Here is a 12,206-nt window from a genome sequence, read left to right as displayed (position 1 = left end):
CCCGAGATGTATCCCGTATAATCTCAAGATTTTTCGACTTCGGGTCCCGAAACCTCAAAAATTGCTCAAAAAGCGTGGATAAACCTTGAGTTTTGAAAATTTTTGACTTTTTTTTTTGGCCCAAAATAAAAATTGTCGAGATCTTTATTATGGACCCTAATACTCTCCGAGAGTCTAATTGGATGGGTGGAAGCACCCAATGTGCCTTTAAACGGTCAATTTACCCGTTTACATATTGAACCGATTTCATAAATTCAAGCCTACCACGGACATTTACAACAACACATAATGATCATATATGGTTCCAAACGACATTATATGACCCTGGTGTATCCCATATAATCTCAAGACTTTTCGACACCAGGTTCCGAAACTTTCAAAATTGCTCAAAAAGCATGGATAATAACCTTTAGTTTTGAAAATTTTTGACTTTTTTTTTTTGCCCAAAATAAAAATTGCCGAGATCTTTATCACGGACCCTAATACCCTCTGAGATTCTAATTGGATGGGTGGAAGCACCCAATGTGTCTTTAAACGGTCAATTTACCCATTTACAACTTGAACCGATTTCATAAATTCAAGCCTACCACAGACATTTGCAACAACATATAATGATCATATATGGTTCCAAACGATATTATATGATCCTGGGATGTATCCCCTAGAATATCAAAACTTTTCGACACCAATCCCAAAACCTACAAAATGTCTCAAAAAGCATGGATAATAACCTTAAGTTTTGGAAATTTTTGATTTTTTTTTTACCCAAAATAAAATTTGCCAACAGCTTTATCATGGACCCTAATACCCTCTGAGAGTCTAATTGGGTGGGTGGAAGCACCCAATGTGTCTTTAAACGGTCAATTTACCCGTTTACAACTTGATCCGATTTTATAAACTCAAGCTTACCACGGACATTTACATCAATATATAATGATCATATATGGTTCCAAACGGTATTTTATGACCCCGAGATGTATCCCGTATAATCTCAAGACTTTTCGACACCGAGTCCCGAAAACTCAAAAATTGCTCAAAAAGCGTGGATAATAACCTAGAGTTTTGAAAATTTTTGACTTTTTTTTGGCCAAAAATAAAAATTACCGAGATCTTTATCATGGACCTTAATACTCTCCGAGAGTCTAATTGGATGGGTGGAAGCACCCAATGTGCCTTTAAACGGTCAATTTACCCGTTTACATATTGAACCGATTTCATAAATTCAAGCCTACCACGGACATTTACAACAATATATAATGATCATATGTGGTTCCAAATGACATTATATGACCCTGGTGTATCCCATATAATCTTAAGACTTTTCGACACCAGGTTCCGAAACCTTCAAAATTGCTCAAAAAGCGTGGATAATAACCTTCAATTTTGGAAATTTTTGATTTTTTTTGCCCAAAATAAAAATTTCCAAGATCTTTATCATGGACCCTAATACCCTCCGAGAGTCTAATTGGATGGGTGGAAGCACCCAATGTGCCTTTAAATGGTCCATTTACCCGTTTACAACTTGAACTGATTTCATAAATTCAAGCCTACCACGGACATTTACAACAACATATAATGATCATATATGGTTCCAAACGGCATTATATGATCCTGGGATGTATCACCTATAATCTCAAAACTTTTCGACACCAGGTTCCGAAACCTACAAAATTGCTCAAAAAGCGTGGATAATAACCTTAAGTTTTTGAAATTTGGATTTTTTTTTTGACCCAAAATAAAAATTTCCAAGAGCTTTATCATGGACCCTAATACCATCCGAGAGTCTAATTGAGTGGGTGGAAGCACCCAATGTGTCTTTAAACGGTCAATTTACCCGTTGATAACTTGAACCGATTTTATAAACTCAAGCCTACCACGACATTTACATCAACATATAATGATCATATATGGTTCCTAACGGTATTTTATGACCCCGGGATGTATCCCGTATAATCTCAAGACTTTTCGACATTGGGTCCCGAAACCTCCAAAATTGCTCAAAAAGCGTGGATAATAGCGTTCAATTTTGTAAATATTTGACTTTTTTTTGCCCGGAAATAAAAATTGTCGAGATGTTTACCATGAAACCTTATACCCTCTGGGAGTCCAATTGGGTGGGTGGAACCATCCAATATGCCTTTAAACATCCAATTTAAATGTTTTCGTACACGCCTCTTGTATTGGCTATAAGCTTTCACAAGTCCTTTACACAGCCGATAATGGTCATATATGGGTCAAAACAATATTATATAACCCCGAAATGCATCCCGTAGTGTTCCGTGAATTTCCGACACCAGGTCCCAACACCTCCTAAATTGTTGTGATTTCGTGTATTATAGCCTTCATATTTGGCTACCGTATATCATTTTTACACCCAACAAGATTATTCATCAAGGTATTTCCATATGTTCCGAAAGAGTCTTAGGAGTCATAAATAGTACCCGAAACCATCTCATTCATCCTTAATCATCATGTCTAAGGCAAAGTCGACATACCCTCAAATGACAAAAATATCTCCAAGTATGTCTTATCCTTGGGTGCACATGTCCTGTGACATGCCACACACCTCCTTGCACCATCCAACATCTCAACACTTAGGCTTTGTGACTTATCTTAATCCTGTACTTAGCATTTTTTAGCATAACCGCTAACCCTGTTTTCCAAAATATAGGTGTTTTTAGGGAATAGGCTTAGGGGAAGGACGAATCGAGATGACATAGGGCTAAATCTTAGTGGATCGTGGTAGCAAGGATTCAACCCACTTACTTCAAAAAACATGTCAATGAAGTGTAAAATGGGTGACTATTTGTATGGCACCAAGTTTTGGAGTAATAGACACAATACACAATCAACATATTTATCCAAGTTCTTTTTTTACGGTTGTGAACACCATAAAAAAAAATTAAACAATAGTCCTAGTTCTTTTTTGCAAAGTGCAATGAAAATTCACGCCGTCTTGCCAAACAGCCTTTCAGGTTAAATACAAGTCACGGCTGAGTATATAAAACAAGTGAAGCAATCAGATATTACAAGAATGTATAATATGGTAAATGAGCAAAAAGATTCTATACATTGTTCCAACGGGATCAGATCACCAGTTAAAGCTAAGGTACTCAAAATGCAGGTTTTTGGCAGCACTACAAGAACAGATACTTGCAACATCATGTCTCATACCCCTAGGTCCTGAAGCCATGACTCCGACATCTTGTCCTTTGGATTCCGACAATATTTCTGTAAAACACCAACCAAATTAAATCATTAAACTTTCATACAAACTGCTCCAAAAGAAACCACAACACAATATGAAGCACAACAGGAAAAAAGAGGAGTTAATTAGGTCAGTACTTTTGAGATCAGGCCTTCCTCCGTAGTGCACTTTAGTAGCTTGAACAAGAGACTGATATGGAAGACTCTCCAGTTCCCTATCCCCACTAAGGCCACCATATAACCAAGATCCAGGAGAAGTTACAGGTGTTGGTACTTCAACGTTCATGATCTGTTTAGCTTCTGCTGTGATTTTTCTCTTTTGCAACAGAAAGACAACACTGCTGATGAGAATAATGCAGATACACATCAAAAAGAGATCCCATAGGACCCAAATAATGAAATTGTATTGGCGGTTTGTTCCTTGATCAATAGGATAAATATGGTATTGAGTCACCAAAGCCAGAAGAACAAGAAACAGGATGAATGAGGACACAATAATGAAGCAAAGGTGGAGCCATCCATTGGGGCCCAAAACAGAGGTAACGGGCAAATCTGATGGGTTAGGCTTGAACCATTTAGTCTGGACAAGCTTTTGGCTATCTGATTCAGGGGGCTGGTAATCTCTAGTCACGTATGCAAGAATTTCTAGTTGGATTTTTGAGAGATCTTCTACAGCGTTCCCAGCAGGAAGCAAAAGATCGAGCATGGTGAGCTCAGCTGCATGCTTGAAGGCACAAATGAGCTGAACTCGAGGGACTTGTCCTTTCTGGATATTAGATTGATATATTATCTCACGAATTATGGGTATAAATGGGGTTATCCCACTGCCTCCACTGATCAACACAAGTGATTCATGCCTGGAAACAGGGAAGAGAAATTGTTGAGAAACCACATTAATAGTTGAGAAATAGTGTTACCCCTAAGGCCCTAACACTATCAAATAATTCTAGCCGGTGGCAATGTAAAGTAAGGTGTGTACAAAATCTCACTCCGAGGTAAACACAGTGGCTGTTTACAATTTTACAATAGAAAGATGCACAAATAGTTTAAGAAACCACTTTCCATAATACCCAAAGTCAAATTATGAGTAAATCTTTTGGGTCCACTGCAGGAATAAATACAAGTTCTAAGCACATCAGAACATGTTGGTGAGATTTTATACACTTGGACATAGAGTTAATAAAGCTAACCTTCACTAAACTTAAACTATGCTTCAAATTATTGTGTCCAGGCTGACAGTTGCAGCCTGTTATACTAAATAGGTAAGCTTGATTAGCCAAAATTAGTTAATATTAATAATATCAACTTGTTTGCTTGCTCTACTTGGTAATGACTAAGGTAAGACTGCCTAATTCAGATTTCCTGAACCCATATAAGTGACAAGGTGATAGGCGAGGTTCTTGCACTCCAACAGTGTTGTGTTCCTTAGTTCGATACAAAATTGAAGCTATTTTCCCATGGGTCTTTTTGAAACACTTTGTTTTCTGGTCTGAATCAGAAACTCATAAGTTTGCATACACCAGGATTTATGAAATGAATCAGCTTGAATTTTAGCAATATTCTCTCACTAAACAGAATTGGTGATAATCACAGTGGAAATCACCAATTAAAACCTAACCAACATTCAAGAGGTTGGGACTATCCCTAGCCAAAATTCCAGAGGTTGGAGCTCTACAAAAGTACAAAGTATCTCCATCTTAACAATATTTAACATCCTGATATCTCCCTAATTAGCTCCAACTCTAACAAACTAACTGGCTTCCTTTTCAAGCTTCTTGACAATCTATTCATTATGCAACAACCTAAATTACCCATTCCCCTAATATCTTTTAATAACAGAAATCCATGAAATAACAGCAATTGTTCTTGTAGTAAAGTTGTGCGAACATTATATAGATAAATATAAAAACAAAAAGACCATGCAAATTGACAAGTTTGTGCCATACTTTAAAAAGTTGGTCGATGCAGGTCCATATGGTCCTTCAAGACACTTCAAGCCTGTCTAGAGAAGATGATGAAAGCTCTTTGTATAGCTTGGTTGTCCAACTCCCTCCACTTTTGAAGACAATGCTGAGCTTATCAGGCTCCATGTTATCATTTGAGGTCACAGTAAAAGGGTGCCACTGTAACTTAGAAATTTTGGGCACATTTACAAATAAATTACTAGTGACATTGTATCGCATTCCTGAAAAGAGGGAAAAAGAGAAGTAATTAACCAAATTCTCTCTAAAAGCTTACTAAGAAGAGCTCATTCACACATGTTAGACAAATTATCATAAGTCTGATTACCTGGACTCTTGGAAAAGGCCAATTCAACAGTCCCACCAGGAAGAATCCGAGCTAAAATCAGCCGGGCACAAGAGCGTGATTGTAGGAACCTTAGGTATCGATCGAGTGTGAAGAGGAATATCCCAGGAACAATCTGCATAGTCCAGGCAACCCCTATGTGTATAACATAAAAAAAGGTTGCCAGAGTATAGAGTTGGTGTGTGTAAAAGAAGACTTCAAATGTCCTCCTCCTAGTGTAAGCAAAACTTGTCACCCACATTACCATCAAAAACACCCATGACATTTCTCCCGCTATGTTCGACACATAGTCTCTGGTCCATTCTAGCATCTGCAAGATAAATTTTTTTATTACTACACACAGCTGAAATGTAACAGACAATTTGATATATGCTAGAATTACCACTAGGAAGAACAAAGACTGTTCGATTTGGAAAAAAGCTTTCAAAGTGAGTTTTATTGTCTATGAAATTACATTCTAAGAACACCAGTTATCGAACTTCATTTCTCTTTGTTTGGTCCTTGATAGAAAGTTAGAAAAGAAAGAAGGGAGATGGTGGGGAAGAAAGGAGGAAGGTAAGGGATGAGCAAGAAGATGAAACACCCCTTCCATATAAGTTCCACCCCTTGAGTAAATTAAATCCCCCACTTAACAAACCAAAACGGAGAAGATTGATTTTCCTGGAAAAAGCTTAACCTTTCAACCAAACACATCCTTATAATTTTATACAGAAACACAATTTAGTCACCACAATTCTACAAAAGATGGAGACAATAATACGACGAGGAAAATATACAATCACGTGCACAAATACCTCAGACATTTGGTTAACCATAGCCCAGTAGATGATGAAGCCAATGCTGTGTAGTGCAGAAGTTATCATGACTACTTGCCCAATCCATACATGATATTTGATGCTTGACTCAAATGTGAGACCAACTAGAGGTAAAATTGAAGATAATCGAGTTACAGGAAAGAAAACAAAGGCCCAGGCAATATTTGATGCATAGCCAATTCGCAATGACGCACTTCGGAACCGCGACTGCCACCTGTGGAAACATTTAATAATATTTAAAAGATAAACTTTTCAGTTTCTTAGAAACGCAACAAGAATATCCCTCTTCTATATTGAATCACTCTAGGCCTCTAGCAAACCAGGATGTTTTTTTTTTTTTTTTTTTTTTTTTTTTTTTGGGGGGGGGGGGTGGGGGGTGGGGGAGCGTAATATTGGATGAACAGTAGATTCAAATCCAGCAGCCAGAAGTTCAGTACTATAGAAAGCGACAGAAATGTGAACAACTGCAGTAATGCCTATCAAAATAGCATCAAGAAAGCCTAACAGCAGATAGAGAGCCAATAATAAAATAACAGGAGGAATTATAAGGTAATAACTATATATATATATATATATATATATATATATATATATATATATATATATATATAAATCCATCATATGAACTTTTCCACCGAGAAAAATAGGGGGCTTCAAGTAAGTGATCAAACCATGCAGATGTTATATCAGAATTCAGAGCATTGTTTCTGCCAATGATTACCCAAGTTTTTATAAATAAGCTTTATTCTTCATTTCTCGATATTCTGTTTATGTTCAACAGCCACAACACTACCACTTTAACAGTGTGAAATATGCTTATGCAATTTCCAGGGAATTTTATATTTTAAGTCCTGCAGTAGCACTTTTGTTTAATGATAGATACTACAGGTCTACAGCATATAAATAGTGTACATACATTCATGTTGAAGAGATTGGAGTTTTTGAAGGAAGATACGAAGAAGTTCTACTTACGGTTTTTGATTCTCTTGGCCACTCATCATGAATGGATGCTTGACACTGACATAAAAGTAGTTGCCAAATTGCCAACTTACAAGAGCAAAACCCATAATTAAAAAGATGAGCTCCATTGATGTGACAACCCCTAGAGGTCCCAGTACAAGCAGTGGGCGTCTCAAGGAGGTGAGATGCTGCTGAGTTGAAGACCTGCAACAGGATTGTTGATATTATGCGTCAATAAGCAGGTAGTAAATATATTAAAAGATATGCTATGCGAAACACAAAATGGAGAAAAAAACCTTTTTGAGGAGGCCTCCGTTTTGTTTCTAATATGAAGATAGATGCACCCAAGGACCGATATTAACACCATGGGAAACGTAAGCAGGAAAAGATATATTCCTGAAAAATAAGAAGGCAATGTGATTATTTACTGATAAGCTGACCCTGACACCCCAAAAGGGTGAGAAAAGAAAAGGAGGAAAAGAAAGAAAGAAGAAATTCATTAATGGGAAAGAGAGAATGGAAACCTTGCCCCCCAATATATGATGGATTAAACACTTTTGATAACTTGGGAGTTGAATCATATTTAAAAAATTCCATGGGCAACACAATCCACACCACCATCCACCCAAGGAACAACAGAAGACATATTAACTTCAGCAACACGAGGCTGTTCATTCTCTTGTAGATATTCAGAAGATTGATTTTTAGATGGAGAATGCTGACTTAGAAGGTCATACATATATATAGCAATAGTGAACCAGTTAAAAATCTAGCAGATCTTGATAACTAAAATGGCATGTTTCATGCAGCTTTAGACCTAAAAGCATAAGAAACTATACTCCATAACAGATATAATAATTGAAATGAAAGTTCTAATTTTGACAAGTAATTGTATAAAAAATTATTTAATTGTATAAAGTCAAAAGGTTTAAACCTAAATGAAAGCTCCCATCTGAAAGAAGGAAACAAGCAGTTAAAAGTAATAATATAAGAGAGTATAATGTGGATGTGCTATAGTAAGAAACTGTTAGTATCTGGATCACACGAATACACAATGTCAGACCAAGCTTTAGTAAATTTTATATTAAGTTGGAGATAGTTATTGTCGCTGTTATTATTGTTTATTACTTTGTGTTAGACTGGCAGGAGATTATATATCATGATGAATAATGTAATCGTATTTATGGGAATCAACTTCCAATAGTTAATACAGTTGACTAATTTCTCTGGTGCGAGTGCAAATGTACTACACAGATATAGTAACGTACTACAGTACTACATAACTACATATAGCACAATCCTGGATGATTTTACAGAAAACTATAATCTATCTTTCCTCAGAAAATGACCCAGTAACAAATTTCCCAGATCCAGATTCCCTTACAAGATGACTTGATATTAGAAGCTTAACTAGTTAAGCCTTTAAAATCATTCAAGCATATATATTGACCAAGTCCAAAACCCTTTGAAATGAGTAAATTATTAGTTGACTTATAAGAAAAATTTATCAGAAGATTAAGGCCAGCACTATTATAATTATTTGTCAATATCAGTTATGAGTCTCATGACAATATGAGATCAAGCACAAATATGTCTATAAAATCACTAGACTAAATATATTACGTAGTAAATGAGCAATAATTGATACCAAATAAGCTCAGAAAACCATACCCAAATAAGTAACAAAAAACGGATGACCTAATGATCAAGTTTGAATCGCTAACAAAGAAGTATATCAGAATTTCTTCCTTCTATATTACTTCCTCCGTTTCTATTTAGTTGATGTGCTTGATTTAGGCACACATATTAAGGAGAGGAGAGAGAGTGAGAGAGAATGAAAAAGCAAGTGGGGTAGCTTGTAAATGCAAGGTAAAAAATTTACCTCAAAAGGAAACGTGTCAACTAAAAAAAAAAAACTTCCTAAAAAGGAATACGTGTCAACTAAAAAGAAACGGAGGTAGTATATAGCACATCAAAACTAGAAATTTTTTACAGTGCCTCCTATGAATATTATTTATAGAACATATAACTAGCATTTAGAACAACTGATAGATCATACTCAGGATAAGACTTCCAATTTTGAGCAATCCTTCCCTGAAAAGTTTTGAGTGAGTGCTCAATCTTCTTTGAGATGGAAATCTTCACAATCCCTGTCACATGTATTAGAAAAAACAACACAGCTCGAACCGTAAAACTAAATTCCTACTGACAAATAATCAATTGAAAATATACATATGTTTCAAAATACTTGCAACCAAGCTCCTTGGCACACAATTTAAGAAAAAGGGGACAGAGGGTGAACGGAAAAATGAAATAAGTAATTCATAGCCTTTATAACCCAACCCAGCCCTCTTACAGGTGTTTGAGGTATTTCAAATAATTTGTCCATTTACCTTTCTTTTCTCATTCTTATATTGCGTGTTAAGGAGTCTGGTTGCAAGTATTTCGAAATGAAAGAAGTCTATAAGTATTCAAAAATAAACTAATAATAATGAAAGAAGCTCACCTTCTACCATGGAAACTAACTTATAGAGGAAAAGTTCTTGAATTGTTAGTTTGCTACACAAGCCAATACCTAATTTTTTCTTTTAAAGGGGGTGGGGTGGTCTTTGTGAAAGGCAGATGATTTTGATTCCATGTTAACTTTTGCAGGATATTCAACATCAATATAATCAGGTGAAAATCTGCAATTCAAGCAATTTTCGAATTTGTGAATTTAATTGTGCTTAAGGACCATTAAACCAGTACCACTAGCAACAAAATTATCAACAGATATGCCAAAAAAGCCAACAAGAATGCCAGGAAAGATCAAAGAATCCCACCTTTTGGCTTTGGTCATTCCTAAAGCTTTAGTAGGGCCTCCAATATTAGCATTGTAAGCCAAAATTAACAGCTTCCAGTCAAAGTGAAATACCTTCCCTAGACCTAAAACGATGGCCATAACTTGTACAAATGCATCCATGAAAATACTTGGCACGGTGCTAATAACACTCCAGATATTTCCACTTGCACCAATCACAACGAAGAACACCTATTATTGCATTAAAAATATAGGTCAATTCTGAAATGTCAAATTAATGTATTCAAGTTGTATACAAGCACCACAAGTAAGAACTAAAAAGCTTAAGTCTTTCCATGATCAAAACAAGCCCAATACGGAAAGCAAATAAGTGGAATAGACTAATTACTAATAATACAGTGTAGCAAGCAGGAGAAATTTTAAAATGTCTTGACAAATCTGTCCAGGGTTTTAATTTTCAAAATCTTTAAGCTTCAAGTCAGTAGATTAAGAAACCCCTCCAACAATATTTGCTAGTACAGAAAAGCATACAAACCAAGTTTAGAGAGAGCGTGTGGTAAGGTGGACTATCTACATTGCAAGAAAGAGGGTGCAGGTCAATGGCTCAAAACTTGTGAAAAATGTAAAAATAGCGCCCATATGTTTTTGACGGAATTCAACATATGGTGTTAAGCTTAATTTTGACAATTTTCGAAAGGAAAGAGGTTCAGGTGTTTCCTAAGAACCTCACAAGACTCCGAGAGGCCATTTGGGTGGTTGGAACCATCCACTTTGCCTTGTCAATTTAGTTGGTTACGTACATGTCTCCCTTCATTGACTAAGGCAACCATAGGCCTTTATGTGGGCCAATTGGCGGCCTTATATGGCTCTTAACAATATGATTGACCCCGGATCCATCCCTTAACATCACTTGAATTTTCAACATCGGGTCCCAAAACCTACGAAAATGGGTTGATTTCATGTTAAAATTATTTTCAGACTCGTCAAGGTCCCAAAATCTTCTAAAGTCTCCACTCAATCTGTTAATTTACCCTCTTTTTTTCTTACACTCATCCATTTTTTACACTCTCCCACTTTATCCATCTTTTACTTTATTACATACACTTGCTACAGACATTTTCTTTCCAATTGCCTAATTTGTGTGCAAAACGCAAATACGAAGAACATTAAGAAACGAAAGCAGTATTCCGATATACATGCAGTCGGAATTCGATCTCAAGTCTTAAATTAAAGTAAGTCAACCTCCACAATATCCGCATTACAATGTATAATTTAAAATCAGGATAACCAAAATCAGCAAGGCAATATTTAATGTCAACTTCAAAGAAATCTTAATTAAAAAAATTAATATAACCAAATCATTGAAAAGTGTAAAAGAGAATTAATTACCAAAAACTGAAAGCTCCAGTTCAAAGAAGAACAGTCCATAGACCCCGGTGATCATCTGGCGAAATGTTAGGGTAATTGAATTTAAATTGCTATTTAATTCTAAAAAAAAGCGCCGAATTTCAAATTGTAGTTAAGAAATTACCACCATACGAAGAAGAAGCTGCTACAATGTCGGGAGTGTGAAACTGAAGTTTAGACGATAAGAGAATTGAGGTATGGAGGTTGAGTGTTGGTTTTGGAGGTTTGAGGAGAGAGAAAATGTGGTGACTGACGCCATTAATTTGGTGATGTGGGGAGAGTCGACGGTCTTTCTATTCTATGGAGAAAATGGGGCAAATATTTAGGGATGGAGATACTTTAACGAAAAGTTTAGTTACTAATTTTCTCATTTTATATACTACTTCTGTTATATATTGTTTGCAACGATTAGACATTTTTCCTCTCTACTTTATGTCAAATTGTTGTAAATAATATGTAACGAAGATAGTATGAGTACAATTTATTTTAGCTCGTTCAATTATAGAATAGGCCCTGAGGATATAAGAAATTAAGGTTAAATTTTAATTTGAACTAATAAATTAAGGTCGGCAAATAGGTTAAGGAGAAACCTCTTCAAAAAGGAAAGTTGTTTTTACAAAAATCAAATGACATAACAAAAATATGATTCTAGGTTGGGCTATACAAAACTCCAAACTGATTTAAAACTGATTGGAATGGAAACCGGATTC

General features: G+C 35.9%; 1 pseudogene; it reads right to left on the bottom strand.

Moving 5' to 3' along the window:
* Nucleotides 1-2,902: 2,902 nt before the first annotated feature.
* LOC110729605 lies at nucleotides 2,903-11,833 on the bottom strand (annotated as a pseudogene).
* Nucleotides 11,834-12,206: the final 373 nt, after the last annotated feature.

The sequence above is a fragment of the Chenopodium quinoa genome, unplaced genomic scaffold (genome assembly GCF_001683475.1).
Source record: "Chenopodium quinoa cultivar QQ74 unplaced genomic scaffold, ASM168347v1, whole genome shotgun sequence".
Taxonomy (NCBI): Eukaryota; Viridiplantae; Streptophyta; class Magnoliopsida; order Caryophyllales; family Amaranthaceae; genus Chenopodium; species Chenopodium quinoa.
The sequence above is the reverse complement of the archived record's forward strand: the minus strand, read 5'-3'. Positions and strand labels throughout refer to the sequence as shown.